The sequence below is a fragment of the Pelodiscus sinensis genome, chromosome 7, assembly GCF_052426305.1.
Source record: "Pelodiscus sinensis isolate ZL-2025 chromosome 7, ASM5242630v1, whole genome shotgun sequence".
In the NCBI taxonomy this organism is placed as follows: Eukaryota; Metazoa; Chordata; order Testudines; family Trionychidae; genus Pelodiscus; species Pelodiscus sinensis.
In genome coordinates, this window is record NC_143058.1 from 69,602,135 (window position 1) to 69,629,699 (window position 27,565).

The following is a 27,565-nucleotide window of genomic DNA, read 5'->3' on the forward strand; positions in this document are numbered from 1 at the left end:
AGTTATGCATTGCTACTTACTTGAGGCAGACTGTATTTTTGCAGCCCTAGTGAGTACCCTATTGAAGCCATTGGGACCATGTAAGTGAGGGCTACTTTTATGTACAAGGGTAAGCAGGGCAAAAGGTACTACATGATATGGCCCAGTGAGTTTTGAAATCCTATGAAAGATCCCTCTGTTTCAATCACATATAATTGAAATCCGCCTCTTTTAATCAACAAGAAAACCATGGAGGCATGCTTCATTGTATATATGAACTGATTTGGAAGTTTGTCCTGATTCAACTGTGACTTGTTTGTAAACACTGCATTTATAATCATTGCTGTAGGACAGACAAAGAATGAAGGCAGGGCTTGTGATTTGGAGGAACAGAGCATATTTCTACTGCACAGTATGAACTATTAGGATGTACGGGATGTGAGTCATCTCTTACTCTTGGAAACTTGCTTCAACCCGTGCAGAATAGGTCAAATTCCTCCCGGGGCGTGTCTCTAGCCTCTAGTAACTGTAGTAATAGGAACATGTTAAACTGCAAGGAAACAGCTATGTTTATTTTACATCTGTTTTCATCAAAATATTTGATATTTTTAAACCTATATCTAACTTATAAAATAGTTTTCTTGCTTAAAATACTGCAGGATCTTGCAGATGCTATACCCAACTGGGCCCAAAACTGCCATCACAGAAAACTCCAACCTCTTTCAGTCTGTCTGGGACATGATGGAAAGAATGGGACCAACTGATTGATAAAGGCCAGTGTAGGGGCGTGTGACAGGAAGTACAGTGTTGTAGGACGGTTGAAAAATCGCTTGAATTCTATATATCATACCACAGTAATTTTGACTACTTTATTAAAAGGCTGTATTTACATGTAAGAAAAATGAGACATTTACTGGGACCGTAGCAAACAGATCCTAACATCTGTAGCTATAGCAAATACTCATGTATTTCATTCTCTCTAGTGATTTAGCTGGCAGTTGTTCTTCCCCAAGGCTGCAGGCCATACTTAGACTATGCACTATACTGAAACTAAGTAATGTTTAGCAGGCCAGGCTGAGCAATTTTCAAATTAAGGTGAAAAAAATATGTACTATATAAAAAGACAATAATTTGAGAGATCGGATGAAATCCAGCTATGGCTGGGATGAAAAAAGATAAGATGGAAAAACCAAAAATAGATGCTAGTTATTTTAAAAGCGAATGGATTCCAGCTTCAATAGATTATTTATGGCATTTTAGCAAAACCTAATGATCATTGACCGTGTGTTCAACTGACAAATGAATCAGAAAAGAAGCTTCTGCTGTTTTTTTTTTTAAAACTATCAGTAGATGGCAGGAGATACCACAAAATCAAGTTGGCGATAGAAAGGACGCCACATAACTTTCTTCTGCAGGGACTAGATAATATGTGGCTCACAGGGTACCAAAGCCTGGGGAAAGTTATTTATGAATATGGATCTGAGTTAAACTCTTTTCACTGTGTCACGTCCAGCTTAATCTGAAGAGGTTAAATTAAGTATTAAATGTTGGAGTGAATTTCTGCTCCATAGAGGGTGCACCTGGAGATATGATTCATCACCCAAGTTACAAAGATTAATTGGGCATTATAATTGTGCTAATGGATTCTCAGCACCATGCGAGTCTTTATTTCTAGAATAACATCAGGAGGAACAGTGGTATCTCTGCTTGACTGTGGAGATCAGATATTGTCACATTTTCCTTAGATTGTACTGGTGACAGCTACTCTTTAAACAGTACCTTATTTTCTAATGATACTGCTTCATGGGCCTGATCCAGCGCCCACTGAAGTCAATGAAAATAATCCCATAGACTTTAGCTCAGGGCCCATAAAATGACATTTTGCAAGCCCAATAAAATACTTGGTATTTAGCACGATATATTGGTAAAGATGAAACAGTGGAAGATTTTTTTTGTTGAAAAACAGATGTTCCATTTATAAGATACATGTAAATTATTAACTATGTTCTGGAAATAATAATGAAATAGGAGCCAAAGTAGCTGTTACCATTTTTTCTTCATCCGAATTAGTGACATAAATAAGGGTGTGTCTAGACTACCTAGTTTTGTCGACAAAAGTGTACTTTTGTCGACAAAACAATACCAGCGTCTACACTACCACGGAGTTCTGTCGACATAACGTCGACAGAACTCCGCGGTTTTGTCGACGCTGGTATACCTTATTTTACGAGGCATAACACTTTCTGTCGACAAAACTCTGTCGACAGAAGGTGTTATTGCCTGTAACACTGCGTCCAGACTACGGAGTTCTGTCGACAAAGCGGCTTGCTTTGTCGACAGAACTCCACGTGTCTGGACGCAAATTGTCGACGGAAGTTTTGTCGACAGTATCTGTCGACAAAACTTCCGTCGACAAAACGCGGTAGTCTAGACGTACCCTAAGTCTAACACATTTGAGATCTCATCTGAGTTCCAAGTGTCTGTATTTTCTGCAGGGTAACTGATAATATCCACACTTACTGTTACTTTTCTTTTTCTCAGATGAAAACATCCAATACGCAGAGCTGTGAGAACGTGAATAATCTAAAAAATCTGACCAGATCTGCCAAACTTGGCAACTTTTGGAAAATATTTCGAGACTGTAAACTATGCCAACTCAGATGGGAGTAGACATATTTTTAAAAGGAGTGACAAAAATGATATATTTCTGCCTTTGCCCTCTTTCCATGGTTATTAGAAAAATGCTGCCTAATGTCCAATTACTGACATCATAGATACTTAAAAAAATCGTGATGATTCTAGGCTCTCCTTTCTCTTGGGTTCAAGATTCCTCTCTGAGTCTCACTTTAGACAGTTTTCTTTCAAGATAAATTATTTCTCTGGTCTCATTAACTCTCCTGGCCCAATCCTTAGCTGCAGCCTGGAATGTCTCTCTGCAGGTCAGAGTTCAGGGGAGCCACTCCCCCCAAGAACATTAGAGTTTGTTGGGGAGACATGGCTGGAATTCAACACTAATTATCCACCTTTTCCTTCCTGGCTACAGCTTTTCTACATCTCTTTTGACCCCATGTTTCACTGATCTCTCCCTATCATGCATTTTTATCTCTCAGCCACTTTCTGCGAATGATTCCCCGATTGTATCTGCTGTCAAGCCCAGAACCTTCTGCTCTGTTTCCTGTAGGGTTTGTTCATTTAGGTGCCACAGTTCAGGGCAACTGCAGCTATATTTCCTGCAGTGGGCCAACAAGGGCACCAACTCTCCGGATTCCAGGTCCCCAGAATCTGCCTTTCTGAGTGGAGACCAGGGTCTCCTCCCCCCTCTGACCAAGGTATTTCCAGGGTGCACAGTTCCCAGCCTTCACTGTATTATTCCCAGCTCAAACTGGTTGCCCAAGGAGACCTGCTTGCTTTCTCTTCAGAGATGGTTAACAAGTGTCATTGCTATAGTAGTGAGGTACCACGCAGCACTGCAATTCCTTTGCAAGCCTATTTCATTCTTAAGGTAAAAAGTGTTAGAGAGAAAACAATAATTGAATCTACACAAGTGCTATAAGCTTATCCGACATTACCCCAAACCTAGCATGCGTTCTAGCAGGAGAGTTATTCATCACCTTTCCCCTAGGGATCTCTTTGTGGCCTGTCTATGTTCTGGAACAGGGAGAAGGACCTGGTCCAATTTAAAACCGGGCAGTATATCCGGAAATCCTTTCTTTGTCTGTTACTAGGGGTAGTGGGTAACCCCTGGCTTGGGGAGATTAGCCGTCCTTCCCCACACCATCTCCTTCCACCAGCCCAGCCCCGGCCCTGGAGTGCCAGAGGGCTGGATGTCACGGCCCCAGCCTTCACTGGAGCCAGAGAGCCAGGAGAGATGGTCCCAGCCTCCTTGGGCTGCAATGACCATCTCTCCTTTCCCACCCATGAATCCCCCTTCTCCCTCTGCAGCTGATCCTCTAGCCTCACCACTGAGCAGATGATGTGGCTGGAATGGCCCAGCATCAGGGGGACAGGCAGTGTGGTATGGCCCCCAGCCTGCCTGTTCCTGTCTCTGGCATGGGAGCAACAGGTAAGACGGGTCTGGGTTAGAGCATGGGTGTAGGCCTTCCCGTGCCTACAATACAGTAATTCCTCATTTAACACGTGCCCGCTTAACATGTTTTTGCGATAGCACGATTTTTTTTTTAGGGAAAGTTTTTTTAATTATACGACCGTCCCCGGAATTACACGATTTCCCCAGCTGGCCTGTTGCCGGCGGCTGCGCGGGGCTTCCCCCGCCTCCTTGCAAAGCAGCGGAGGGTTCGCCACTCGCTGCGCTGTTCCCTGCTGACTCCTCCTCGCTGGACGCCTTGCTCCCTCTCCTCCAGCCCCGCTTGCAGGCCGCCGACTGGGTTTCCCCAGCTGGCCGGTCGCCAGCGGCTGCGCGGGGCTTCCCCCACCTCCCTGCAAAGCAGCGGAAAGTTCACTGCTCCCTGGCTACCCCCCCTCACTGGACGCAGTGCGGGTCCCAGCAGACCCATCACAGGGGCATACTCCCAACCCAATCCTCCTCCCCTCCCCTCCCCTCCCCTTCCCTTTCCCAGAGCCAAACACCTCCCCTCCCTGCTGTAACCCAGTCCCCTTTTTCCCCCAACCTTATGTCCCGGTCCCAACAGACACCACCACTTGAAACGCAACCCCCACCTTTTCAATTATTTTCAATGGGAAAACTGACCCCGCATAGCACGTTTTCACTTAACACGATCATTTTCTGAAACATATCTATAGTGTTAGATGAGGAATCACTGTACCTGCAAAAAAGAGACAGACTGAGTTCGTACAAAAAAGGCCCACTGATATAATTCAAGGACTGTGTTTTGATCATGCCTGTTAAACAAGAAAAATACCGGACTGGAAATCAATGAAACAAAATGGAAATGCCAGAAATTAGATGTAATGAATGTGTCCTGGGGTGTGGCTCCTCTCCTGCCTACGAGGGCCGTGTCCAGACTCAGGGGTTTTTTCGGGAAAAATTATTTCGAAAGAACGCGGCTTTTCTTTCGATGGCGGTAAACCTCGTTTCACGAGGAAGAACGCCTTCCTTCGAAAGTTCCTCTTTCGAAGGAAGGCGTTCTTCAATGTAAAGAGGCCGTCTTCGAAAGAGAGCATCCAGACTCGCTGGGTGCTCTCTTTCGAAAAAGCGGATTTCTCTTTCGAAAGATCCGCCTGCAGTCTAGGCGCAATCTTTCGAAAGAGCCTCTTTCGAAAAAAGCCTGCAGTCTAGACATAGCCTTAGAATATGCCTGGACTCCAGGGTTTGTGTCTTCCCCGTTTTCTTTAAATTCCTCACACCAATTCTATATTAATCTCCATGCAACAGTCTATTTACTATCTTAACTGCACTTTCTGGCCCTCTCTCCAAGACCTGAAGGGATTCAAGGTGTCCCTCCCTTAAGGCCTCTGTAACTGATCTCACCTCTCCCTGGTCCCCTCTTCCTCCTTCCCCTCCTTTGGCACTTCCTACTGCTTTATCAGCGTTGGTCTGACATGGTAATGGGCACCTTAGACTATCCATGCAGCCAGCTTGGTTGTCTAATTACCCCCATCGGCTTTCTCTAGGGTTCTACTGAGTGATCAGAGTGCAGGCTTGCCTGTTGGTATGCAATACTCTGTAATAGGGTGTGCCAAATAACTAAGGCCTCAGCTAATTTGCAAATCTTAAAAAGAAATGACTTTTTGTTAGGGGGGAGGGAGAATTCGCAGTGGCAAAGTGAAGGGGTACAATTGTTGACAGAAAAAATGGGAAGTAGTGAATTCCACCATCACGGGTGCGGCCCCCCACCTCCACACCATATCCTGGGCCCCGGGACTTATCATAACATCACTGGGCTTTTGCCATTCTCATCCTGAGATGTCCTGATCAGACAAAACCATAGAACAGGACCCAGATGACTAGAGCCCTGCAAATCTGCGTATATTTATTTTATATCTCCATGTATCCATAGATCATTTTTTCAGAGTCAGAGGTGGATACAAATTTTGTATCTGGAATCCTGCAAATTTGCAGCTGTCTGCGGTTCATTTTTGCAGATTCAAATTTTGCTTCCAAACAGGCCTTTACGGATCATGTTGCCACCTCTAGTAGTTTTGTGAGTCCCAAACCCCACCCGGGATGTGACACCTTGTCCCCTTCCCCTTCCTTTGCCTCCCCTTTCTTATTTTTTCTCTTTCCCAGTCATTGGCTTTTTTCCCCTCATCTCTAATAAAGGTCTGGCTTAGCTGGCCAAGTCTGCACATTTTGCAGCATTTATTCATGCCTGTGACCAGAAAGAGGCATTTGAAATCAATGCCAGAAACAGCTTGATGCTGGTATGAGTTTGTCAGGGCGTGGAGGGGATGATGTAACTGTGCACTGTACGTGTGGCTGGTCAGTGATTAGGGCTGCCAGTGAAAGTCAACACCAAAGACAGAAGCTACAATTTCTCTTTTTTGTTGTTTTCTTTACCCTCTTGTGTACACTTATCTTTTGTCTTCTGGGAAATGGAACTGGACTTTAACAACAGCTCCAACCCATCACAGCAAATTTCCCCCCAAAAGACCATTATTACCGTTTAAGTAACTGCCAAACAAGGTAGTTTGTTCCTTCTAAAAATACTCTATAGAGAAAGGGAACAACAGATGTTGTTAAAATTAAAGCCTTACTTAATCAACTATATATTTGAGAGAGTCTGTCTGTCTCTGTGCATCTGTGTGTCTGTCTGTCAGTCCGTCTGTCTGTTCAAGAACTCCTCCTAAACGGTAAGATCTAGAACCACCAAATTTGCTACATAGCTTCCTCTTATAACCTAAAGCAAGATAAGGGCTTGGTTGTGCCAGGAAAATGGGAATGGGATTGCTTGTCATAAAACCATACAGAAAAGAGAATCCCCAGGCAGGTGCAAAGGGCTGGTTGGGGGCCTCCCACCACTCCAGACTGCCCGAGCCTCCCACCATTCCAGGCTCCCTTTATGGAAGGGTGGGGGTGGCTGAAGGTCCAGCGCACCCCGATTTGTACGGAAACACTGCTGGCTGTTCCCCTTTTTCAGGGAGTGAGGGGAAAGTGCATAATTTGCTGCATTCCTCACTTTGGTCCCAAGCTCTCCGTGGAGAGGTACTTCTCACCTGGCCCCAAGCTGCTGCAGTGAGAGAGGAGTGGGATAGTTCTCTCTCCCTGGGGCAGCCTGCATACGGAATCCCTCATCCCCAGCCCCAGAGCAATGATGCGAATGGAGCATGTACACTTTCATTTTTTTAGTTAAAAAAATTTGAGTTAAGAACCCAAGCAATGCAGGATAAATCTCGTCATTTACATTGCAAATGCTTCTATTGTTTTTCCTTCTTTTGCCGAATTTAAAATTTTTTAAGGATGTGTTTGCCATGGCGCTAACCAGGCTGAGGGCTCTATATGTCAACCCGTGAAGCTTGTTTAACACTGTTTAATGTTGGGCAGTGACAGGGTCATGTTAACACCTACGAAGCCATTTATTCTATCAAAATCAATATTAAAGAGTCTAACTCTTCTATGCTGATTTGATTGCAGAATGTGGTCCATTGTTTTAAAAAATAACGTCCTTTATCTTTTCTATTCCATTTCTTTACATGGAGGTATATTGTGCCCGGGTGCTTTTGATTCTGCCACAGATCTGAGAAAAATCCTTGGGCTTTTAAAAACTTCTGGCCTGATTTATACCCCGTGGAATCTATTTGCAGCCCCATTGTAGCTAGTGTAAGATAAAAACTATAATCTCCTTTGCTGTCCTCCAGCATCGTAAAACCCCTGGGAGGGGACAAGGGAAAAGAAGTCTCAGGGAGGAATGAGTTGCAATCTTGGGGAATTCGTTTAGAAATATGCACATCAAAGGATCATCTATTCAGGGGCTTTCTGCTGTTGTGCTGGCTTGGGAACCCCTGCCAACTCATCTTCCACTCTCTGGGAATATGGATCATTGGGCAAAATGGAGGAGGTTCTAGGGGCAAGCCAAAAGAGGTCTGGGTTTACACCAGTGATAAATATGCATCATTGATCTCTTCCCAGAGACACAAACAGCACTTCCTCCAGCTTCAAACCACCCAGGAATAGAAATCCAGTTGATGATTTCCTTTGGCAGCACGTTTCACTATTAACTACGCCATCACTTGGCTGCATTGACTGATATTTTGAGAAGATATTTTGTATGTTGTTGTTTTGTCAGTTTTATTTAGTAATTTTGTTGTATTTTTTTACTAAGTGGCATAACAAGGTTTTAATCAGTGCAAAATTTTGCTTTGGAAAATATTTATTATCTATATTTGAAAATCATTAAACATGTTCAATTTATCAGGGTCACTGCAATATAAGACAAGGGCTGCTTTCATGTGAAATCAATGTGTGTGAATTATATGGGCAGGAATGTGTAGTTACTCATTGGTTACGTGATGCCCAGGGTAATAAATATTTTATGTCCTAGCATGGCTGATAATTTATTAGGTGGGGGCTAATAGGTGAACCAATATTATTATATGGAAGGAAAGAGGGAGCATTTTGTGAGAAAAGAAGAGCTATAGCAACTATAGACTTCACCCTATTTTCAGTAAAGTTAATGATCAAACTTCTGTGACATGTCTACACTGCAATAAAGCCCAGGTTCAAAGATAACCCCACTCTTGTTGTGTCTACATTGCAATTGCACTAACGTAGGACTGGTCCCAAGACCCTGCAGGGATAGCAAGTGTGAGCTCAAGTCAAGGAGGGTATGTCTACACTACCCTCCTATTTCGAAATAGGAGGGTAATGTAGGCATACCGCAATTGCAAATGAAGCCCGGGATTTGAATTTTCCGGGCTTCATTTGCATAAGCGGGGCGCCGCCATTTTTAAATCCCTGCTGGTTCGAACCCTGTGCCGCGCGGCTACATGCGGCACGAACTAGGTAGTTCGAACTAGGCTTCCTAGTCCGAACTACCGTTACTCCTCATTCCACTCAAGGTCTGAGTCCTATTGTTTAGCAGCATAGCCACAGCCCTGCTTGACTCTGGTCCAGGGAGTCATCTGGAAGTATCCCATAATCCCATGGGGCAACTTTTTTAGTTCTCTCTAGGGCAACCACCTACAATCCACTCTATTAAAAACGGAAGCCTCGCCTCGGTTGGCAAAGCCCAGTGTTCCCTAACACAGGTCAGGAGACTCAAACCACTGTCACACTGAAGTGCAGGCATACTCCGCTTGACTTCAATGGTGCAGGTTCTGGGCCTATCTGAACTTACCCAATGGTAGGACATTCAGTGAAAATTGAGGCCTGGAGGTGATCAAAGTGATGTGAAAGAGGCAAAGAGCTCCCAATAGAAAAGGGAGAAAACCACAATGGCTAGTGTCCCCTTCAGCGTGGGCCAGGGGAAAGCTGTGCATGAGCGGTCTTTGCAAGTGCACATCTGGAGAAGAGATTTTGCCCATAGAAATGCAGCAGTTACTGCGAGAACTGTTTGTTAAAATTTCAGGTAGAAGATTAAGAAATAGTCTAAAAGTATTACTTATTTTGTAATGTGCCACATATAGTTGTGGATCAGACCCCCCAAGAGAAATGCATGGTTTGTATGCAGCCCCAATTATAAATAATTAGAAAACTTCATAACAGTTCATGTCTGGGTCAAGAGTTAAGACAGCCAGTAATTGTTCTGAATTAAACAATTATGAGGCGGCCTGTATCAATTAAAGCCCTTTGCTCTCCTCCCTGCCCTGGTTTGGCCCTTACATATGTTTAGAGTATGCACGGCCATACTGCTCGGGGGGAGGAGGGAGATCACCTGAAAAGCTTAGATCTCACCTGTTTGTTTGAAGGCTGGATCTAGCCAGCGCTATCAACCACATGCTTTGAGAAACACAAATTACAAAATGGAAAGGAGTTGATTGTTTTCTTCCTCTTCACATTGCATGTCAGAATTTATTTCGGTTTGTCTCAATTTGGAAGAGGCCTTACGTAAGGCGCAGAAAAATGTCTGAAAGTGGATTTGCCAGTTCCAAAGGCCGCCTTTGATTTTTACAAATTTGAATTTACTTTTTTACTATTGGCCATCCTCACTGGCGTCATGCACTGTTTGCTGTTTAGCTGAAGCAAAGCAGCTGCAAAACCAAGCCTAAACTGGCAGTTAAGTGGTTATACAATAATGTGACTTTGTCAGATTGGCACAAAGCAGCCAAATGTACCGGTGAATCTGGCCTACTGTTGGTCTCCATGAGTAGCTTCCATTCCCATGGTTTGTAAGTCCGAAGATATTTTTGATCTCTGTGAATTCTGCCTGCCACATGATTGCTTATTAGATGTTGTAACATTGTTTGTTGTTATTGGTAGGAGGAATTTTACATCAGCTCAGTGAGACACATTCTGGATCACTGTAGAAGTGGCCTCCAAATGGGCATCTTTTATGTCTGTGTCTGCCACAGCGTGCACAGGTTCTCACATAGATTGTGCCTCAGGCAGACTTCCCAGGCAGATTGGTCCTGCTTGAAACAACTATAATCTGTGAAAGGGGAGCTGTGTAACGTCCATTATCAAGACAAGGCAGAGCATATGTGTACAAATCTCTGCTGTGTTTCCATTGTATTTGGCATAGGCTGAGAAACATCACAGCCGGAATTGGGCCCCAGCTATGTAAACCTTATTGAAAAATGGAGCGTCTATCCTGAAGAACGCAACTTATTCTCAAACAGTGAAGAATCCAACATTAACAACACTTAAAGAGCATATCCAAACAGTGTCTGCATTTGATTGTAGCCCTCTATCCCACCCTTTGGTTGGGGCTTGCTTTTAAAAACATAAGTATTTGTGCCAAAGGCTTTATTTTTGTACAGTGATTAGCACAATTGGAACCCAGTCTTCACTGTGGGTTCTGGGTGCACGTATTAAATAATACTAATGATATTGGGTGGGATTTTTCAGAAGGATTCACCAGTGTCCTAACTCAGTTCTCCTTGGAGTTGGTGTGAGTTTTACTGTTACCATTATCATACGAGCAGAATACCCCTGTTTGGAGAGTGGGAGGAAACTGAGCTACAGGATTCTTCAGGAAGCTTGTTTTTGCTGATTCCATTTGGGTGCATCTGCCATTTGGGGTGCAGTGACAGTTTTAGGTGCCCATAGATTAAAGTCCTGTAGGATTTCAGCACATCACATGTGATCCAATAAATAAAGCCTCTCCTTGAGTGATAAATACTAAAAATTACATTCTTAAAAGAATATCAATGGTTCAAAATCACTCTTGATTTTTCTTCCTGGTGATAGCTCTGTGCTAAAGACTCACAGACCAAAATCTCCCATAGAGTGATAGAGGTGAGGGGAAATTACCAATATGTAGCAGCAGCAGCAAAGAGCATGACCAGATAAACAGCACCCGTAATCCTTAATACATTTGTCTCTGTAACCTGAAAGAGGAGCAGATAGTTGACTTTGTAGAGACAGTTTCACTCAGGGCAATGAAGCACGCAGCAGGGTCAAGTACCCATGGGAGCGATGAGCATGCAAGAAAGAGAGAGAGAAATACCTGAGCTCTGTGTTGCAGACCTCCAGCAAGGAGAAGTAGGATGCAAATAAGACTGAAAGCAGGTCAGGGACAGATCTGTTTGATTACTGCTCCATAATCCGGGGCCATGGGGAACACCAGCATGAAGGGCTGATGCCGTACCATGATGGGATGTCCTGAAGGTGATTTAGGATGCATGTAAAAGGAGCTGGTCAGGCTAAGTCCCACTAACAATGTCATAGCTGTGTGCCATACGGTAGTGTTTGGGCCTGAGTCGCCACTCCATTCCAGCAGGTGTAGTGACCTTGAACACCAGTGAGTTACTCTGCTGAGTGCAGTACCATTCTGCTGTCACTGGGGGATGTCTTGTGGGCAAAGCTTCTCCAGCTCCTGGAGGATCTAGGACAGTGGCATGCTGCCTGTGGGCCACCTGTGTCCCATTGAGGTTCTACGCGTGGTCTGTGAGACATTTCGTTTACCATTGCCCATCCACAGGATCGCCAGTTTCTGATTTTCGTCCGCATGGATTTTTTTCTACTAGTATTACTAAAGTGACATGGACGTGAAGCAAGAGCACGTGAAGCAAGGTGTATGCTGATTGCACACAATGTTGACTGTCAGAACCGTGCGCTCCCTCTGCATCCAATCAAAGTGCTGCTACGGTTCAATCAGCATGCCCTGCGAATTCTTAAGGACGCAAGCGCAGTTAGCAAAACTATTGTATAGGGGAGATCATCTTTGTTACGACCATCTAGGGGCCTCATGCAGCCCGTTCACTAGCCTAGGTTACCTTTCACTGGTCTAGGGAGCTACTGCTCCACTGCAGACAACAGAGGGAGCTGTTACTTAACAGGAATTCCCAACTTGTGTGGGGTTAACCCAGGTCAGCCTCTCAACCACAGGCTATAGGGCTCCTGGGACTGGTGCTGTACTCCCTGTTGCATCTGCACCTACTTTGCCTGTTCTAGCGAGGCAGGGTGAGGCTCTGTGCTGCAGCTATGTCTGAGAATGGGAAGGTCCAGTGGGATGAATGTGCAGAGGTCCTGGGAGAAGGGTTTCAGTGAGGGTTGGTTGGGGGGGTTCAACTAGACGAAGGAAGCCCCTTGAGCCTGAAGATGGATTGTTCTGTGTTAGAGGTGGGTGGGTGTTAGGAGGATCATGTGGGAGCAGAAGGGGCTTGAGTTGAAAGTGGAGGGGATCAGCAACTGAGAGGAAAGGGGCAGTGCTATTCGGACGGGGTAGGAGTTTTTGAGCTGAGGCAGTTCAGCATCTAGTGGTGTTGAGAAGGACCCCGAGAGACTTAGATGGGAGGGAGTCCCCAAGAAGGGGTGGGTGGGAATGAGGAAGATGGGGCACATGAGTAGATCTGAGGTGGAAAGGTTGGTTTGACGGGACTTGAGAGTGGGTAAAAGAGGACATATGTGTGTGAAGGGGATAGATTTAAATAAGGATGCTAGTTGCCCCCCTGCATGGGGAGGTATACAAGTGGGAGAGGTATATGAGTGGGAGGTATACGAGCAGGGTGTACTATTGTAACTACAGCCTGACCCCTCTATTTGGTCACTAGCTGTCAGATCTAATATTTTTCACAAATGTCTGTTTCTCACCAGGCCCAGGAAAATCAGTATAGTGCATGCATCTTGCTCGACATCCTGCACTTCAACAATGGGTATCCATGCAAAATCCATGTTGGCTCCAGGAATCCCTCTCACAGCCACTGACCAGCCTCAGCTCCTTGCAGGTTAGTTCACGTGGATAAATGTTGGGGAAGGGAGGCTGTGTTACTAATAATAACAAGGGCGACTCATTAGGCATGGGCGTGAGCAGAATCTGAACACTTGCAAACCTTGGGTGGGCCAAAATTTGCAGTTCTGATCTATTTTTATGTATAGGCAGAATTAATATTTTACTTGTCTATGATACTTTCATTGAGTATTGAAGCTATTCACTCATGAAACCTCCCAACCCCTTTTGTTATGAGCACACTTGTTTTAGAGACTAGGCACAAAGTGGTAGCATGAATTATACTGAAAAGTCAAGTATCACACACAGGGTAAGATCATGGCCCCAGCAAAATGACTGGCAAAACTTCTGTTGACGTCAGTGGGGCCTGAGTTTTATGAGGAGTATCTGTGGCTGTGTCACAAACAGTAACCAGGGTTGCTGGCCCTGTGTGATAAGCGCTGGACCTTGCTCTCAGTAATTTCAGGCCAGAAGTTCACAGGAAAGCCTCACAATCAAAACAGAACACTTGAAGAATGTCAACATTTAGACAAAAAGCTCTGCTGTATGGACTAGCTGCAGCAAAAATGAACCGTGATTACGGGCTGGATTAAAACAACTTGGAGTCCTAGGCACACCATGACATGGGTTCCTCCCATAGCATTGCCCCCAATGTGGTGTGGCAGGGGGTTTCCGTCCCTCAGAGGCAAGGGCAGTGCTCCTTTCTGTGCTCTCGAAAGTCAGTTGGTGTTCTCCTCTCAGGAGCAGTAGAGGTGGTAGCATGGGTCCTTTCTCCCCACCCCATACTTAGATGATGCTTGCTACACTTCTCCTGCTCTACACATACTCCTCTGTTTGGGTGGCATTGTTAGGGTCCCCACAATTTCTGGCTCTGATTAACACCCCGGTGATACTGTGACCCCCTATTTTTATGGAAATGTGTTTTTAAATATGAATATGCACAAGCTAAATATGTTTTATGTAAAAAGGGGCAATTAACCTATCATTCAAGAGTTTGTAACCCTCTCAATATGCATATTCTATTTGTATGCATGTATCCTTCTTGTATGTGAAGTTAGACATATGAGGTATAAACCTGTTTATTAATCTAGGTCTTTTAGTGAAAGCCATTAATGGTACTTAAAGAACTTAATAGCCTGGTACTCAAGGCAATGATCTGTGAATAGTCTTGTTTTTCTGGTAAACCTGAATAGTGGTTGCTTCGACAAAGATAGGTGACCATGTACTCTTCCATGCAGAGACTGGGGAGAATGAACAAGGACTTCCTACGCTGGGGGAAATTCTATTTAAGCAAATTGTGATTGTCTTCATCTGGCTTCACAGACTGCTTCCCACCAGAAGAGGACACATGAAGAGACCTGGAAATAAAGAACTCTAATGAGGGGAGAAGCTGTTAGACCCAGGTCAGAGAAAAGATCAGTGCTGATTTGAAGAACTTTACATAAACTAAGGACTAGGGTGAGAAATTATGATCTGTAACAATTTTTCTTAGCGTATTAGGCTTAGCTGGTGTGTTTTGTTTATTTTAAGTTAGTAACTTATTTTTGATCTGTCTGTCATCGCTTGCAGCCACTTAAATCCTACTGTTTGTACTTAAAAAACAGAAGTGATTTTATAATCAAACCCAGTATAAATAATTGTTACCTGGGGGGAACAACAGCTTCACATGTCTCTCCTTCATTGACAAAGGGAGCAAACTTTATGAGCTTTCTCTATGTAAAACATTTATAAAGAGTAAGACGGATTTATTTGGGGATTTGGTCCTATTTAGGGTTGTGCTTCTGAGTGCTGTCAAATCCTTGTAATAGAGCTCGCCCAGAGCTGATCTGTGTCTGTGTTACTCTGCTGGGAGGTGGTTACCCCAACTCTTACCTTTGGGGGAGACCAGCACTTCTGGCTCAGCAAGACAGGGTGGTGGGCATACCCCAAAGGGGTTAGTAAGTGAGCTCAATGGTATGATCTTCCTGTTGAACGATAGTCTCAAGGGGATCTCTGTGAATGAACCTGTCACAAACCCAATTGAGAGATCTGGGTGCATTCACAACTCTCAAAGCTATCCCTTCCAGCCCTTTACAGACCCTGGCAACTGGGGTGCAAAGTGTGAGTCTGCAGTGCCCATGCTATAATCCGGCTGTGGCCTGTTTTAGATGAGAGTCCTCATGTAGTGGTTGTGAAGCTAGGTCCTTTTTTGGCTGATGATCACAAGTCAAGACTGTCAGCACTTAGCTGCTTATCTGTCAACTGGATTTCCCACTGTTTAAGATTTGGGATACTGATTATCTAGAAATGTCATAGCTCTAAATTAAACTTTCTATACCAGGTATATATTCTAATGCACTAAACCAGCCCCATATTCAGGTTGTAAATCTGTATTAGCACTGTTATGTTGGGGGCTGAGTAATCATATCACTTTACTGAAGCCCATGGTCACTACAGCTACCTTCTATTCAGTCTAAATGAAGAGACATTTAAAATGTATTTAGTGATAGCTCTGAAACAATGAAATACCCTCCTCCCCCAAGATTAGGTCACATGCTAGCCTGGGCAGGGATTGGGCTACTATGCGATTCAAGACATTCTTAGGGGATCTGATAACACGTGCAGTGGTAGGGGACTGATTGGATTGCAGATGTGTGCTTTTTAACAGAGAGAGGAAAAATATGGGAGAAGCACAGCAGTTCTAGAGTGCCTCTGAGAAAAGCAGAGAGAGAGAGAACTTTTGGGGAAAGCACTGAGTGGAAAGAGGCTTGGGGCTGTGAGCAAAAAAGACTTTCTCGTGTTTTTTAATTCCCGTAGTGTTCAGGAATAAAATACATTGTATGTTCTTTGCCGATAAACAGGATTGCATTAAAGAAATACTTGACTCCATCCTCAGTTTTTCTTAATGGAAACAATCCACAAGACCCCAAATTTGGCTAGAAGTAACAACACTAAGAAAATATTTTAAAAGCTGATGCTTTAGAGTCATTACAGAGTGCAAATTGAAAACCTGGGAAGAAGAAAAAAAAATGACGGGAGTGTCTGACAGAAACTGTGTGACCTTAAAAGAACATCAAGCTGCAATTCCACTCACTGGTGAGATGGAATCAGGTAGAAATTAATATTCAAAGAAGAAATACACTTCCACTTTGTCAGCCAGCTTAAATCCTATTGTGCACTGGTGACTTCCTTTTGCTGTGTGCCAAACAGCTATAATTTTGTGAAGAGTTGTAGCCAAATAAAAAATAACTACATACACGGTAGGCATTACCAGTATATTATCCTCACACACTTGAAGAACACAATAATAAAACTTATTTTTTATGTAAAAACAAATGAAATTTGAATAAGATTTTTTTTAATTAAAAAAGGAAGATATTTGGGCCTCCCAGCTTGGACACAAGCAAGTTCAGGGCAAAAGTAGATACAAATTAAACAACATATGGCTAGAATGCAGGGGTTCCCTAGATTTGGGCAAAGGGTTTTCTGACCAGAAAAATTCCCATTTGCTTTCCTCAACAAAATTGGAACGTTTTTAAGGCAGTGGCAAAGATTTTCATTTTACTTCAAAATTTTCACTTAGTTTTGCATAGAAATATATGTTTAATTTTGCTATTTAAAACTGAAAATATTTATGTATTTTGTTTTTTGCTTTAGATTCCTTTGAAAAAGTGTGTGAGGGAGAGAAATAGAGAACCATTCCCCTCTCCAAAGAGTTCTCTTAAATAAGAAATGGTTTGGATTTTGAAACTGAAAACTTTCTGATTTGAAATTAAATTAAAATTAGAAACATCTGTGGAAACTGCAACAAATACAACAAAATCTTTGGTTTTTTGGGAGTGGGGTAGGAGAAAGGAGAATATTTTCTTGGGAAATACCTTTTTTCGGACTGATTGTAACTGGGATTCCTATGTGGAATGAGCAAGAAAGATGATCTACCATGACAGACTTTTGCGGAATGCTGCAGTGGTATCGTTTTGGGATGCTACTTGATTTGAAGTCTATTTGAACAGACAGAAAGGGTTTTTTTTTTTTTTTTACTGTAATCTAGGGAAATTATTTTCTTTAAAAGCAGTATGCAAGGGAACCTGTCCTGGTTCAGTACATTCCTTAGGATTGTCAGTACTAATAAGATGAATCCCTTTGTGTAGCCTTTTTATCTTGTTACCAAATTTAGAAGAAAATAATCATGAAAAGAGGATTTAATCAACGCAAAGAAAAGAGAGCAAATGTAAAAGATGCATTTTCATTAGGTAATTGAGGAAGACTCTGGCCTCTTCTAGTCTGCATATCCCGTAAGTATCTTACCAGTTATTTCTCTTAAATCCTTTATATTGGATGAGATATAATGGATAGTGGATCTGGATAATGGTTTTCCTTCAGTTTCTGAGGCACCTGTCATGTTGTGTGATGCCACTTTACATTTGTTAAAATAACGTTGCACGACACAACACAATGCAATGCAAAATGAAGCGTTATAAATGTGACATGGCGTGTCTAAAACAATTCTTGCTTTTAGTGGATCAGTTATCCTTTAAAAGCTGGTATTTAGGATTGTCCTTAGATAATTCAATAGCTCCACATCTCTTGCAGGAGTGATGTCAACCTGCGTTACCGTTTCTGCTTAACAGAGATGATGGGAGAAGATGGCATGAAAAGGGATGAAAGAAAAACAGATTCTGAATACATATCCTGAAGCACTTTTTCAAGCAAGTGATCAAGGAAAGTTTTTGGGGCCAAGCTCTGTAGCCCTGTAAGAAACAGTAACCATCATAGAACAGTGGGGCTCTGAGGCTATTCTCCTTCTTGCTTTTTTGTTTTCCTTGACTGTTTAACCCTCCCTCACTGTGAGTGCACTGAAATCATGGAAGAAACATATGTTAACACAGTTTTGCCTGAGAAGGAAATGAAGTGGATTTAGACCAAAAATTGTTCTAAAGCACGGGGAATACAGCGTGGCATTCCAATAAACTCAAAGCACATGATCTTTATTTTTTTCAGATTACAAACAAATACCAAAACAAACTAGATCGAGAAAAGTTTCTCCTTGGAATCAGGAGCCTAAAACCATGGATTTCACAGGTATACAAGACTGACTTTGGTGAGAAGCAGAGTGCTAAATATAAGATTTGACTGCACAGGCATGCTTGGAGAAACAAAAAACTTGGCATGAATAAAATCAGTTACCAGCTCTAGGGAATTCTTAACCTTTAACATTAGCTCTCCTTCATACTGCAAGAAAGTACCATCCTCTTTTCTTATATCATCTCTCTAGCATTAAAGTGTTTTTTTTTACTTTATTATTGCTTTATTTCCAGGAATGCCCACAAGGTACTTTCCAAACAAAAAAGAAGACATGCCCAAAGAGTTTAAACATTCCCTTGTCTAACATGGGATTCTTCATTATTGATTGTGTATTTACCGGCAACCTGTTGATATAGAGTGGAATTTTTTAAGGTGCCTGGAAGTTCGGCATCTAAATCCTTATTCAATTTCAAAATTCCTGTTGTGGTTTCTTTTTATATTACTTACTTTAGTACATAAAGGCTCCCAACTGAGATTAGCATTAGGCCTCGTACAATCACAGAGTAAGGGACAATAGCTACACTGGAAAGCTTGCAATCTACATAGAGTAAGAGACAGAAAATATTTGCACCCCCATTTTATAGATAGGAAGCTGTGGTACAAAGAGCTTAACAACCGTATTTTTTCAAAAGAACCTAAATTATTTAGATTCCCAAGTCCTATTTTTTAAAGACTGCCTTGGGCCCAAATGCTGCAAGGGATGGGAATTAGTGCCTACCTAATGGCGCATAGGCTCCCAAGGCTAGGTTTACACTAGGGGGCAATGTCAAGCTAAGGAACGCAACTCCAGCTATGAGAATAGCATAGCAGGAGTTGATGTACCTTACGTTGAGTTACTGCGGCATCTCCACCATTGGGTGTGTCAATGGCAGAAACTCTCCCATCGACACCCCTTACTCTTTTCAATCTCATAGAGTACTGTAGTCTACAGGATCATGATTAGTGGTCAATTTAGTGGGTCTTTACTAGACCCACTACATCGACTCTTCAGGAGATCGATCCCCATGGTGCCGATCTTCTGATAAGTGTAGATAAGGCCTAAGTGACTTGCCCAGGGTTATATAGGAAGAACGTGACAGAGCCAGGAACTGAACACACATCTCCTGAATCAGATGACAGACTAACCGCAAGACTATCCTTTTTTTTAACAATGGTCAAACCGTTCCATTAGTGTCAAATGTTACCTTCTTTGATTTCCCCAGACGTTTTAGATTTTAGAAGCAGTAACTCTGAGTTCCTCACTCTCCCCCTTGTCGCTTTTTACCCCCACAGGTGTTGAAACAGATATATGTTTTTTTATTTATTTTACAATCAGAATGTGTTTAGAAGTATGTGAATGTAGGTACCCATGACAGTACTTAGTTTTTGCCAGTTTTATGCCAAATCTGGAAAGACGGGCTTCTAACCCTTAAATGGAGGGAAATGTGGTTGACATGTAAGTAACAAAATGCCATTGGGCATTGTTACCCCAAAAATATTCTCACTGGAGACCACCCAGGGTTACACTAGTATGGGTTTATTTCCACTAGGTAAAACTAAAGAGGAGAAAGCAGCCACCAAAGGTTTAAGCTAAAGAAGATAGAACTCTCTCTTGCACACACACAGACAAGCAAGCAAGCACACACCCCTCCATTCATTCACTCATTCACACCCATTCATTCCTGCCCTGAGGCAATCACACACTTACACAGACATATGGGTTGCAGAAGGAGCCAAGACATGTGGATCCTGGAGGGTCTGTCTGCTCATCATGGTTGGGGAAGCTGGTCAGGAGGAGAGCACTGGAGAAGAATTCTCAGGATCAGTGGAAGGAAAAAGAGAGTCTCACATGTGCTCCTTCTCTTTATATAGTGTCTGAATGGCTCCTGTGACTTATTCACCTTGTCATCAGGGAGCATGCCCAGACTTCCCTTTATCCAGCAGAGAGCATGCCCATACTGTGATGACTCATTGCCATGTGGTCCAATGTTCCAAGCCTTCTTCAAACACACTCACACACTCTCTCCATTTACTCAGGGGAGAATGCATCTTAGGGAAAGTTACAAGCAAGGTGGCTGCATGTTACAAAGATTACAAAGTTGCAGTTTACAGTAAGTTTGAGAGTTACACAGATTGCAAAGATTGACAAGAATCACAATAAATTACAGTTTAAAACCTTAGACCTTACAGTTTGGTGTAGCTTTAGAAAATCTATGTATATAAATCTAGTGAGCTCAGGTGGAGGCTTTTTTATGCAACAGGCATGGTTTGCGATAGCTGTTCAATAAGGGGTGCAGCTTGAAATAGTACATGGAGTGTGGTACATCTTCTCTAAGCAGCTCTTAGTGCTGCCTGGAGCATGCGGCATGGCACTCTGGCAGCAATTTGAAAGGCCTGGGGCTCTGGCTCTGGCTACAGTTGAGATGGTGATGACCAGGAGCTCCGGGCCCTGTTGTACCCTCGGGCCTCGGAGCAATTCTCCTCTTTGTCCCCCTGTTGTTGGGTCTGCTTTGCAATATAAATATGAGAAGGTAGAACAAGATGAGTTTGGTCAAGAACTGTAACCAGTGCAGAGTTCTAGTTAGTGCAGCTTCGCTGATGGTGTGTTGCCAGACAGCAAGGGGACCCCAGGGAGGTCCATAGATGGTGCAGCATTGATGCTCCAGGTCTCTCGGGGTTCAACAGATTTGGGGTGGGCCTTTCATCCTTTTGAACCCCAATGGGATAACATGGAGAGTCTCTGGGTGATTCCCCCCCCCCCCAGAAATGTCCTCCTGTTCCTTTTAACATGGATGTGGACGAAAGGTTACTCTCTCTGTAGGACTAATAACTATAATAGTCTAGAGGCATGATAATGTAAATGTGGAAGTTGAATTTCAAGTGTCAGGTCATGGTCATACACAGGCAAAGCATAATTATAGTGGAAATGATCATCTTTCTTTGTCAAAGGAATGCCATAATTGTTGTTTGAACTGATTGTGTATCTTGCCACAAATCTGAGCAAACAGGAATATCATTCATTTGTCATAATTCAAGGAACTAAAATATCTTACCCCGTGGGCTGTCTTTGTTTTTCTTTTCTTAAAAGCCCAGCAGAATATTTGTCAGGAAAAACTGGCTTATAATATTTACTTAAAAGATATAAAAAAGAAGTAAAAACTGCATGTAATAAGCAAATGGCAAAATCATTTGGGGGTAAACTGGTGTAAACCAGCAAAGACCCATTAAGAATATGGCTCTTTTGCTTCCCTAAGTACCTGATGTTCACCCTCAGAAAACAATATGGGCAGTGCCATTGTTTCTGGACTTTCCTTTTTCCTGAGGGTGTGTTTACACCAATGGTCCCCAAACTGTGGGGCACAGAGGGTCATTTGGGGCAGACATGTTGTGGGTCCCACAGCAGGTAGAGAGGGAGTACCACTCAACCCCGTTCTGCCTCCCATCTCCAGCTGCATCCCTGCTGTACCCCCCCTGCTCCATTCCCAGCCCAGCTCTGCCCCCAACTCAGCTCCACTCTGCCCCCAGCCTAGCTCTGCCCTCATTCCCTCTCTTCCTTTAGGCAAGATCCCCCCATCCCCAGCGCCTCTGCTGAGGAAGCTTTGGCTGTGCACTAGCGCAGACACATTCCATTATTGGTCAAGGGGAGTGTGGACCCCCATGGACTACACTGATACTGGCTCTGGGATGCTTTGAGAGGGATAGTTGTCAGGATCCAACCCAAGCCCAAGTGTCTACACTACCATTTTACAGCCGCACTGCCTGAGATCTGCCAGCCTGAGTCAGCATACAAGGCCAGCCATAGGTGTCTAATTACAGTGTAGAAATACCCTTAGTTTCTTTTTCCCACTGAGCCCTCTTTGCCACAGGAATTCTGAAAGCAGATCCCTCCTCTAAAGTCTTCCCTTTTGCTGAAAAGTTTCACAAAGGAAAAAAAGTGAGACACTGTAACCAGCTCATGTTACCTCTGAAGATGTATCAGAAAAACGTGCTGAGGAGAATCCTCAGAAGTGCTGGCACTTGAGACAATGTCGGTGCTCTCTACTTTTGAGCATCCCACCTCTGTGGTGCCCTGTCTGTGCTTGCTCACAGCATGAAAGAAAAAAATGCTACCGTTCAATGCAAGACTGATCCTACCCACAATAACCCCAATTCTGCTTCATATATTGAAAATATTTCCTGCCTTTCACATCTGACAAAGGGAAAGATGTGTATTTTCCAAAGACATGCTCAGGGTTAAAACAAGAGATCAGGTACTGAACAATCCTGTTCTACAATATCATTTTAATATGATCTTATTTCCCACGGCAGAGCCATGCAGTGCTTTTGGTCAATGCTATTGTATAAGCATAGAGCCATCTAGACAGGACACTGCTGACATTTCAAAATGCAAATTATTTTCTGTGAATACAGAGGAGTGTGGGACTATTAATTTAAAAGCAGTCTGCTTTAAGCAAAGTATGTTGAAACCTTATTCAGTTGACACCCTCATATAGGATTAACCCAGTTTTTAAGATGTGCCCAGTACACTGTCAATTATTTGCATGCATTGGCTGCATAATTGAGTCCATTATGCTGTTTAGTGTTTCATTTACTTGGGCTCTTTAGTAGCTCATGAATTTCTTTGGTGATCACTATGTCAGCCTCCTCCAGTGGTTGCTGTTGTAAATCCCAAGACCTTTTGTCCCAGACTCAGGACTGTACCCACCTGAGCAATTTTTGGCACAGTTCAGAAGGGTGTGCTCAGGGCCTTTCTTACCCATATGCAGAGTGTACAGCTACATAGGGCACCCAGAAATGTGGAGCCCCACTGGAGCTATGTCTAGACTATGGAGTTTTTCTGGGATACTGTTGTTATCCCGGAAAAACTCCACCGTGTCCAGGGAACGCATCTGATCTTCCGATATTTTTTGTGGAAGAGCAGACGTGCTCTTTTGTAAGCCTGGAAGAAGGGCCCTTCCAAAAGAGGAAGTTTTTCTGAAATTTGGCCTAGTATAGATGGGACAAATTTCAGAAAATCCACTTCAAAAAAAAAAAAATTGGAAAAAGGTAAGCAAATTGTGGAGTGCAGTTTGCGTACCTTTTTCCAACTGCCCCCTAACCCTGTACTGTAGACATAGCTTGGGTCTTAATATCCACCCACCCACCTCTTCCTATCCCTGGTCTGTGGCTCTGCTTCCTCCAGAGAAGATCTAGTTAACTTAGAAGTGAAAAATCCTGCCAGACCTATTAGCAGAACAGGGAGCCTGTGAAGAACCATGCAAGTTACAGTGAATCCATTTAACAGGCACTTGTCCCGATGAAACCCTGGTATAGCCCAGGTTTCTGAATTTACTACAGGACTTTAGTTTAAAACTTGCTTTAAAACTATTCCATTTGCGTGTTGCTGAAGCTGATAAAATGACATCTCTCAAAAAATCACCCCTCCTACTGCCAAACAGGCACAGTTTAATAGTACTGCCTGAGGCCCCATACTGCCTTAGCATGGCTCAGAGTGTGCTCGGCCAAAGGTGGCTTGAAGTCCTTGATCCTGGACTGGTGAGCACTGCATTGGTCCCCAGGCCCAATGTATAGCAACGAGGCTGGCTCCCAAAAGCTTCTAGGGATTTCTCCAGCAACTTTGAGTTTCTGGCATACAGTCCTGACTCTGACTTCTCTTCTGGTGGATTGGAAAGGGGGTGGCAGTGTGGCTATTATGAAGGTTCTGTGCCACCTAAGGAATCCTTTATTGGCTGGTCACCATGATGAAAAACTTCTTCAAGGCCCCACAGATTATGGGCTCTTGTGTTGTCTTTATGGAAGACTCTGTTATACTGACTGCCGATGTTCAAACTGCAGCGCCAAGCCAGGTTGGTTTTTTGAAAGTGGTTTCAGTGTCTGTGACAGTTGCTGGATTGAAAGCTCTGGAGAACAAAGGCCTCTGCTTTCTTCCAGTGCTAGTGCAGTCCTGAAAGCAGCAATGATCTCTCCCAAATGTTAGCCTGCCAGCGCGACTCAGCTCATCAGGGACGCTCTATGGCGCAGAGGGCTAGGTTCATTTAACCTTGGACTTTCTGCTGCAGTGGCCAACAGGAACGAGACAATGAGGTAACATGTCCAGTATGCACCGGATTGAGACCACCTTGTCAACCATTTGCTAGTAATGACCTTGTCACTACCCCCAAACTCAGCTAGATTTGAAATGGTGGCCTAGATGTGTAAGATCCTATATCTCCTAACCCTCTGAACCATCCAGTCTCCACTGACCTGCTGTCTAAGCTTCTCTCTCATTCTTGTTGCACACCTGCATAATGCTCTTTGTGAGTAATGTCATAAAAATCTCTCTGACGTGGAATATAAATCAATGAAACATGTGCCCATCCCAGTCTGCCTAGCACCAGATGTAGTGTGGTCCCTAGATCCCATGGCTTCCACCGTGAAAAGCCTGCAGTAATGTAGAATTTTATATTCTATGCTTTGTTGGCCACAGTGTAAGAATCCTGCACAGCATGGCAAGTATGGCGCGCATGGGTTTCTTCTGTAACCTATTTTTCTAGCCTTAGGATTTTCTTTGTTTCTTTGTTAAAGGGGAACCGCCACTAGAAAATCACATCTTCCTTTGAAAGTTTTGCACCTACTACTGTTACAAGGCATTGAAATAAAGTTTAAAGAGCAAAAGTCTCTCTGGTTTGATTATTTTGTGCACTTAACAGCTCTTTGTTCAAGATCTTCCCAGGCCAGCGGTGGGGATGGGGTGGGAAAAAAGGGAAGTTGTCGTGGGTCCCCTGTGTGAGAAGGCACTCAAAATTATGGAGACACATTTGGGCCACATTTAAATGAGAGGCTTCAGTTTCAGTTTTTGCTCCAACCTACAAAAACCTCTAGGCATCCCTGCATTAAATCCCAGTAATTTAATTGGGAATACATGCCTACGTACCTTTAAGGGTCTGGGCCTTTGTGTATAGTCAGTTTAACTCTCTTAAATTTCCTCATGTTACATTTGTCAATAACAGCAGCAGCAAATCTGTTGCTGAAAAGGTAGCAGGCAGGACTGTGGACAGAGGGGAACAGAAGAAGAATGTGGGTGAGTACGGTTCTATTGTTCTTGGGCAAGAGACTCTTCTTACATCTCAGAAGGGAGCATGAATCCCTCCCCCCAAAATTGATTTTAATGATGCCTTATTTGACCTTTTAAAAAAATAGTCAATTAAGAAAATCAAGTTGAGCGTATTCTTTTAATATAAGAAAAAAAATATGAATGTGGCACTTTAAATGTTCCTGATTGTTGCACATGTTCAGTTTCAGCAAGCCCAAATCCTCAGAGTTGTCACAGTAACTTTGGTATACAGGATTGATCATAGAAAGTGTAACAATGTTGTTTTATGGTGCATTGCTTTGCTGTGCTACCAATGTCTTTTGCATGGTCTCCGTCTGGAGATAAGCTAGGAGGTTCAAGCAAACTAGATGACTGTTGTTGTTACAGACCTTTGACCATATGTACAATGAAAAGCAAAAAAGGGTGGTTATTGTAAATTATCTAACTGCAACCATAGGAAATAATACTTGGAAAGAAATACCGGCCTGTTCAGCTGACTAAAACTAATGGCTTTCTGTGATTGGAAAAAGGGGGAAGGGGGGACCCACAACACTTTGGCTCCAGAGTGTTTGGATCTAATTCTGGATTCCATTTATTTTTTTAAATGCTGATGAACTATTTCTGTTATCCCTGTAAATCATTGTCCACCTATAGTTTCATGCACCTCAATGGAACATAATTTGAGGTAACGCAATCTAAAGTATCAGCATGTTTTGAAGAGTTGTTTGTTTCAGACTCAACACAGAAATCAGATCATGAGAATCTATCTGATTCAGATTCATTGTGGCACATGATGACCAAGCAAACAAGTAACTGTTCACTCACTACTGCCATGTTATTTGGCAGATCTGTATTAATGAGGTAAACATGCAAAGATCCCCCCAAAACTGTAATGTTCTCATTTTAAGAAGTAAGAGTGTGTTTATTAACATTTCTTAAAATGGAACATGATGGGCCAAGTTGATCTCAGTGGGTTTGCACTGGGGATGAATCTGGCCCAGTGGATTGATTTATATTACAATTTGGGAAGTTAAATATAGGTTTAAAAACAATTCTTCCACAGCAGAGTTTCAGTAGGTATTTTTATATTTTTCTGTATTTGCGAACAGATCCTGATATTTCTAACGTGAAATTTGAACAAAGGAACATATGAAATGGTAGGTGCTAAGGCATAAAGGAACTGATATATTAATGTTCATGGATTATATGGGCCCAAAGTGATAGAATTAACATGACCCTGTAACTAACCAATATTAAATTCCTTCAAACATGGCTCGGTATGCAGAACAAATCCGCCTGCTTAGTAGCATAGAAAACACACTAGGAAATTCATGCCAAATGTTAGATATGTATTGATTGAAACACACACAAAGGGAGAGTTATAACTAGGCAAAAAACATTGAAACTGAAATTGAGTCAATATGCAAAACAGACAATCATTCAATTTCAGTGAGGGTGAATTTTGGTTAATATTCCTTTTTGATAAGGAAGAATAAATAGTTCTGTTTAATTTTCAGTAGTTATCGATAGCCATGTTTTTGTTTTTGACTAAACAAACAGAGGGAGAAAAGAGCTAGACTAGAAGGATGGGGGAAATTCAGTGTTTGTTGACCATTTCAGAATATTGGTGCAGCTGGTCAGTCATGGATAGATATTTTAAGCTGGTAGATTGGCCATGACACTTGTTTCTATGGACCCTAGGTACCGAGCCCTGGTTAGGGACATCATCTGGTTGGTCTTCTCAGGCTCACGAGCTGGATGGGCTGTCTCATCTTCTGCTAGTACCATGTGGTGCAGTTAATATCAAAATCAGGTGAAATGCTGAGAGAGAGAGAGAGAGAGAATGTTGGGGGTGGGACAATAGAACGCGGCACCCGATGGAGGGGAAAGACAAAGCAGGATCTCTCACACGTCAAGCTGAGGACCCAGGGCTGGTCTTACCATAGGGGGAACTGAGGCAGCCACCTCAGGTGCCAGACAGAGGGGGCAGGAAGAGGGGGGCACCACTAGGACCCTGAGTATAGAAATTGTGTCTGCTGCTGGTGCATATGTATTCTCTCTGCTCTAGATGCAGAGAGATGGTGGAGTGCTGTGCTGGAGGAAGGAGGGCACAAGAGACATAACAGGCAGGCAGGAGAAAAGGTGAGAGGGAATAACAGAAAGCAGCAGGAGCTGCAGGGAGAGAGAGGAGGAGGAGCTCTTATGTATCTCTCTAGCACCCCTA

The 27,565-nt window shown here is 43.1% G+C and overlaps 1 long non-coding RNA gene across 2 annotated transcripts in view; it reads left to right on the top strand.

Annotated features, from left to right (window-relative positions):
- The window catches only part of LOC102444045 (uncharacterized), a 37,379-nt gene extending 12,402 nt beyond the window's left edge, over positions 1-24,977 (top strand). For both annotated transcript variants that reach the window (XR_012905378.2, XR_012905377.2), the window contains exons 2-4: positions 13,094-13,224; positions 14,550-14,684; positions 17,799-24,977. This is a non-coding gene — a long non-coding RNA (uncharacterized LOC102444045). The remainder of the gene's footprint in view (positions 1-13,093; positions 13,225-14,549; positions 14,685-17,798) is intronic.
- Positions 24,978-27,565: the final 2,588 nt, after the last annotated feature.